Source organism: Bubalus bubalis, chromosome 20 (genome assembly GCF_019923935.1).
Source record: "Bubalus bubalis isolate 160015118507 breed Murrah chromosome 20, NDDB_SH_1, whole genome shotgun sequence".
Lineage (NCBI taxonomy): Eukaryota > Metazoa > Chordata > Mammalia > Artiodactyla > Bovidae > Bubalus > Bubalus bubalis.
Window position 1 is genome coordinate 58,771,335 of NC_059176.1, and position 7,468 is coordinate 58,778,802.

Sequence of the window (7,468 nt, forward strand, 5' to 3'; positions counted from 1 at the left end):
ATCTTCTCCTCCCAGACTAGTTGAAAAGAGAACCCAGCCTAGACAAGGCTGGCCACAGCCATATGCCGCCAGCCCACGGTTGCTGACCTGACTTTCCATGTCAGGTCTGCAAAAATAAGAGATGGCACCTTTCCAAGTAGAAATGAGGGAAGAGCACAGTCACCCCATGCTGAGATCACCCCTCACACACACACACACAACTTTCATTCAGCAATTCTCTCAGTTAAAACATTTTGAAAAAACACTAACATCTAATTTTATTAGATCAAGTCATTTTCTCTCTCTTTTAAGGCAGATTATTCATAAAATCATAGTTCCTTAAAAAAAAAAAAAACTACAGGGAATGTAAATGCTGCACTAATTTAATTACACACTGGCTCTGTAAGACACTAATGTAAATATTCTGGTGAGGAGGCCTAAGACACTTGAAGTAATTACTTAAGGACTCCCTTTCAAAGAATCTCTCCCTTTTTTATTAAATGCCTTTTAACATTAGCACTTTCTTCCTGACAAATTAAATGAAATTTCATTACTCTCCCTGACTTAATGGCATGGGGCTCCTGCCGAGGTGTGAGTTAACCCTCCCCGGACAGCTGACAAGGGCTCCTCCGTTCAGTCAAAATGCCACTGTCCTCACACGCAGGAGAAAGGAGGCCCCGAAGAAGCCTTTGTGTTTTCACCAGAGTGTCCGGAATCCTTCATCTCTTCAGTGTTTTTTCAGCTGTGAGCCTAACAAAAACTTAAAAAAAAAAACAGTAAAATTGCTGTTTCCCAGTCTTCTCCAGTTCAGAGGAACAACATTAAAAAATAAAAATAATGTAATCAACTGAGACCCTAATGATAGCCATGTCAAGGGCAATAACAGTAGCAAACAGTTATAGATTATGAATTAAATACACTCTAAGTCGTTTACCTCTTTAAACTCATGTAAACCCTGGCAAAAATACTAGAAGGTAAATACCAATTTCCCTGATATCTGAAAGTAGAGTATTCCTCTGAAAACTTTTGCAAACTGAAATGATGTAAACTGAAGAGGCACTTATTTAGGATACAACTTGCACACGGATGAGCAAAATACACTGAGATCAAGCCCAGATGCTCATAGACACAGCGCAGCGCCCTCATCCCCGGATGCTGAGTGTTGTGCCAGGGAAGGAGCTTGGTGGAGACGTACTCCCTCTAATTGGGGTGTGGGTTACCTCTAGAAGGGGTCTCTGCAAAACAGATGCTGAACACTAATTTCACCCTTTTTTTTTTTTTCCTTTAAAGCAGAAATTCTCTTTGAATTTCTTTCTGTTAGCAAAAATAGGTGACTCATGCGAGGTCATTCAGAAAAGTGAAATGGTGTAAAGCAAGCCTTCAAAAATTGGGGAATACCAGAACTATTAATAGCCCCAGTCTAAGGAGGAAATTAATATGCAGAGTGGGCAAGCCCCTGACCCGGGCTGACAGAGCTAACACGCACCAGAACTGAGATTCAACCCAGTTGTGCAGCAGTCATCCCACATTTTTGCACACACAGCGACTGAATCCTCAAGCCTGGACAGACTCAGAATTCCTCCCATATCCCTTTTTACATTTGTGCAAACTGAGACGCATCCGTTACACAACAGACCCAAGATCCTGCATCTCAGCTCCTTCCAGGGTCTCGCCCCAGCCATGGCTCCAAAACAACTGTGTCTCAGAATGAAGTTTCCAAAAGACGAGTCCTGGAAAAATTTATTTCTAGATCTGCTTTATTAAACCTGTGAAGAAAAAAAAATTGTAGTAACTTAATCTTGAAATAAAATAAAGGAAACATTATTGGTAAGATTGGATTTATTCTTAATAGCTTAGGGATCAAGTTTTAAAAGTCTGAGAAAATATAGAGTAACTACTCAGGAACTATGGAGCTGAGGTTCTTATTCCACAGGATTCCATATGAACAAAAATAAATCCATGTCCACTTTTGTCAAAGTGGTCAAGAAAGCTTTTTACAAAACTAAACCAGCTAAAATTGTTCTACTTTGAGAGATATAGTATGGTTGAGGATATGCCCGGGAGAGATTATTGAGACAAGGTTGATGCTCATGAGAAAGGTCTGAGAACGGGCTCTGTAACCCATGTCCCTGGCATTTTTTATTTCACTTTTTGGAAAAAAAAAATAGTCCTATTTTTCTGCCCATCAAGTTTTGCCTCCACTATGTTTGAAGACTATGTGTTACTTTGTGCTTAGACCTATTTTTCCTTCTCACTCTCTAAAGCGGGGTTTAATTTTACCCTATCTTCCTTAATTTCATCCTGTTCTGTGGATTATATAGATGCATGATGAAAGAACATTTTATTTGGTTAACTTTGAATTTCAAGAGACAGAGCCAACCTTTAATGAGACTGCAGTACGATTTTGTTTCCCTTTTCTCTATGTGACCCAGTGATATTTCTCTTTGGCTGAAATTTTTTTCTTGAAGCACTACCCTTTTCCTGTCCTTGTCTCCAGTAGCTCGAACTTCCCCAAATCATGCTGTATCTTCCCTAAAGGGTGTCCTTTCTAAGACCTCAGGCCATGTGGAAGAAAAATAATCAGCTCCAAGTTCAGAAGACACATGTTACAAGGAAGAATTTTGGGTTTTTTTCCTCCTCTTGGTTGTTCTTAAACATATGTAGTTTGGGGGGATCAGCATGTTATTGTTTTGAAAGAAGCAAGGGCTTGAGTTTATTTTGGTGCATCTATCACCAAAAGATCCAGATTTTGAGGGGCTGGATTAGTTTCTTTCCTCTTGTGAGGTCCAGGTAAAACTTCATTCCCTCCATGGCCAGGCGCTTCTGACAAGCAAAAATCAAGGACCCAAAATAAGTTTTTTTATCTAAAAAATGTGAACTATCCCAAAACAAACATGAAAAAGCGCAGCTGCCAAATTCCACAAGTAAAAAAGAGTTGAAGGTTGAGACAGTGCAGGATCTCGCTGGGGAGTAATGGGTAAAGTTTGGCCAGCTGCCCTTAAGGCCTTCAGGGACACTCAATCCAATTGCCATGTCTTAGCAGATGTGAATTTCAAGGTTACACCTGGGTGTTCAAGGGCAGGGCCAAGTGTAATCGGCACTTAGATCATAGATTAATCTTATTTGCCATCTATTAGGTTTGATTCCTCTTCCCTCTCTCCCTCCCTAAAGCCAGGATTATTGTGATAGTTTAAGATAATGGATTCTAACAGGAAGAAAGGTCACACAGGCATGGAGATTTGGAACCTTAAGATAATATGATTAATCTAAAAGCTTCTTTCTCAAAGGGGAGGGAGGACTTTTCATATGTCTAATTGAGAGAGGAGGGCTGAAAGACCGGGAAAGAGCAACAGAAAAGGGAGTGCAAAGGAACTGAGTCTTTGTCAACAACCGCAATTAATTATCATTGTCAGGATGATCTTTCATTAGTTTTCACAGTAATAAGATAGATTTGCCTCATGCCTGAAGCTGATAAAACCTTATTGGCAATGTTGATAAGACTATGTCAGTATGGAGAGGCATTCATGAATATCTTCATCTTATTTTATTTTTCTAGTTTTCCAAAACTCAATGACTCCATGGATTTTGCTAAAAGTAACTACATCTGGGCCCTGAGGTTCAGGAAAAGTCCTTAACACAGTGGTTGGTGTAATCTAGCAATAAGTAAATGCTGACCATGGTTATAAATCCCACAAACACATGAGTGAATATTATATACAGGATGCAGTTTACTCCATCTCTTTTAGATATTTCCAGGTAACCCTAAGCAACCAACATGGAGAGGCCCATAGAAAGAAAGGCTGCTACTATTTATGTATTAATCATGATGGATCAAGAATCTAGGCTTCTAAAAAAGAAACCGTTATTCTTGGTCCATCTGCAAAAAAATGGAACTTATATGTGGATTCTCTACTCTCTTATATTTTTCCATTCTTCTAGGAGGAATTGTTTTGCTCTTTAGTTATGGTAACTGCTAAATAGTTCTCATCATTGTGGCTTATGTCACTTTGGTGTTATTTAAATGTATAGAAACGCTTGTATATCCTTTTGCTTTATATACAGTTTACTCGATATGCACATATTATAATATATATGTTTTATATATATTACATATAATATATAATTACATATATTTTCTTATATATATTTATTGATACACACATCCTATGGGGTTTCTCCAGTGGCTCAGCTGGTAAAGAACCCAACTGCTAATGCAGGAGACGTAAGAGATGTGGATTCAATCCCTGGGTCCAGAAGATACCCTGGAGAAGGAATTGGCAACCCACTCCAGTATTCTGGCGTGAAAAATGCCATGGACTGAGGAGCCTGGCGATCGCAAAGAGTCAAACACAACTGAGTATGTGCATGTGTGTACACATACATATTGTAATGTTATATAATTAATATATAATTATACAATAATTAATATATATTACACAGTATAATATATATTATGACATTATATTATAACACTATGATGTGTATATCAAATATCTGTTTATATATATGTATATAAGAGATGTATCTTTTCCATTAAATTCAATTCTCCCTGCTTTCCTCACTTTCTTTAACTAAATAAAAATGTGCTGTTGGATTGTTTAAGGCGAACAACAGAGAAGAGGGATAGCTCTCTACTGTAGCTGACTCCTTCCCAAAGGCTCCGAGTTGTAGCCTTAGGGAAAGAAATATGAGATTTTAATTTGTAATTTCATAAACAGACACTTTCTTTTACCACATGGAGCTCCCTTGATTCCTTCACAAGGAATAAAAGCAGGCATGTGGTGTTTCCTTAACCAAGATGTTAGACAGAATAGAGAGGAGGCCATTGCTGGACGTAGGGAGCCCAGCGCAAGGAAGGCGTGCAGGGTGTCAGCATAGAACGTAAGACAGGCTGCTTCATATAACTTGTGAGATGATAATAGATGCCTGTCAGCATCCTGTGAGATTCTCAAGGCTCTGTACAGTGTTAAAGCTATAGGAAATAATTACTTCTCAGTACAAATCCTACAGCCGTGCATGAGGACCAGCTGCCATAGGAGCAAAAACGCTTTTCTGCAAATCAGACTCACCAACAGTGGCTTCAAGATGAAGTGCAGAGAAGCTAGAATAAATTGATGTTGAGCATATAGAAAAGTAAAACACTTTCCTCTGGGTGAAACTTCTCTTTTTATGAATTTTTGAAACTTCTCACTAGATAATGCGGTAATTCATGGACTACCCAACTGGAAAATGTAGTAGTCACTAATTCCTTCTGTAGCTAAGGGGGTGGAAAAAAATATACTTGTAATTTCTGGAATCAAAAAAAAAAAACAAAACAAAACAGAAGAAAAATTTCTTTCTCATTCTCTAAAGCTAAATTTTGATTATTAAAAAAAAAAAAATCAGCTTTCAAAAATGTGTAAAATGGAGCATTGTGGAATTGCTGACTCAGAGAAATTAGTCAATTCCTGACGGTTTGTTTAAACTGGTTGAGATTGAAATGTTCCAGGTTTGCCTGTGGTATCATTTCTTCAGTGTTTTGTTTCATTTCGGTTTGTAGTAAGTGGAAAGAGAAACAAATAATGAGGGCCATATCCTATTGCTTCTTTCCCAGTGACCACCACACAATCCAGCAAAACAAGAATGAAGAAAATATCTGCTTTGCCTGCTCAGTTTCTTCTGAACTGAGAGGTTCCAAGGGAACTGGTGGGATTCTGGTCTGTTAAGACTCTTTCCTACCCTAATCTCACTCCCACTTTCTGATCTTCCTTATCCTCAGAAAGAGGTGTTGGCGTTCAGCAACCCCCATACATCACAGCTTTACCTAATATATGATGTGTTTATTCTTCCCAGGCCTCAGGCTGTATCACTCTCAAATGACTGACAACAACTCGGAAATGAAGTGGGCCCAAAGTGGCCTCTAATAGGTATGGGATGCCTCTCTAGTCAAACATAAAGCAAATTAATGTGCGCCCCTCCTGCACCTTCAGTCTGGAAATGTCATAAAGTAATAAGCAAGGAGCCCTTTGCAATGTGGAAGGCTGGATTTCAATCGATTTACATATTAAAGGGACAGGCCACATTTCATTTGCTCTAATATCAAAGGTATAAGTTTCTAAACTCTAAGCTCTGTTTTTCCTAAAGTAGTCCTGATTGTAGAGTAAATGCAAGGATGAATAATGACACAAATGCCGTTATATATCTGTCTCATTTCCTGTTGTTTAGTTGTAAAGAATGAAATCAAGCAAAGACTTAGGAATAATTTATATTGCTATGTGTTATCAGTGTTTATATGATATCAGAATGTATGTGTGCGTGTTAAAAAATAGTGTAGGAAAATACACTAAAGAAGAAAATACAGAAATATCATTTGAATTGATAATATGTTTTTAAGTGTTTCTATAATTTTGTTTTTATCCCATTCCACCAGTGCTGGGGAAAGCGCTAAAAAAAAAAAAAAAGTGATAGACTTAATGATAGATTGCTGCAGAAGACTAACAAAAACAAACTCAAAATTTTTATGAAACTTTGAACCTCTAATATCCTAAAATATCTGGCATAAAAATATATCACAGAGCCATCTACTCTGTGACTGTAAAAGACTTCTTATGCCTGATTTCCAGCTTGCTTTGGTGAATTCCTTTGCTTTCCATTTATGTTTGATATGACTATCCTGTAATGATAGTAAAAAGACTAAGTAAGTAAGTTATGTGTAAAGAGAAAGTATGCATACACAGATTCTCACTCCTATCTCTCTCAAAAACACACACATCCACAGCCACACACACACGCACCACATGATGCAATTTTAGGTTATCTCTTTTGAAAGCAAAAAAAAAAAAAAACCTGAGCATGCAACTTAAAATAGGTAATACAAATGAGTATACAACAAAATTTGTTGTTTTGTTCTTCAGTTGCTGCTAGGAGGTCTTAAAAGAATTATTTATTTCAAATGTTTTGAGTCAGTTTACAAATAAAGTGCAATGTAAGCTTTCTTCTGAATGAAAGTTAGGCGATTCATCTCTTATTAAAGAAACTGAGAAAGTTTTGCAAACCCTGATTATTTTCAGTAAGAAGAAAGAAGTTTAGGAACTTATCTGCAGACATTTTCAGTATTTGGTTTATTTTTACTTATTTTTATTTTTTTCTTTTTAGTTTCCCCCAGTTGATTACAAACAAATGGAATTAAAATGCAGCTTCTAAGAAAACCTTTCGTACCGCAAAGCCAAATGTCGCATCAAAATGTGAAAGTAAAACAAAGCTGCATCTGGCATAGAACATATTTTATTAAAAGAAACTAATATTTTCTTAATTTTTCCTTTCTTTTAGATTATGAGATTTACAGGTAAACTTAAAAGTTATGTGATTATCGTTTGTAAAATTCAAAGCAAACATCCCTTTCTTTCTGCTGTTATAGAAACTAAAATATTTTACTATTGTGTGTGTGCTCATTTTATATGTGTGTTTAGACCAGCAATATTTTGATCTCTAGAACCTAGAACATTCTTTC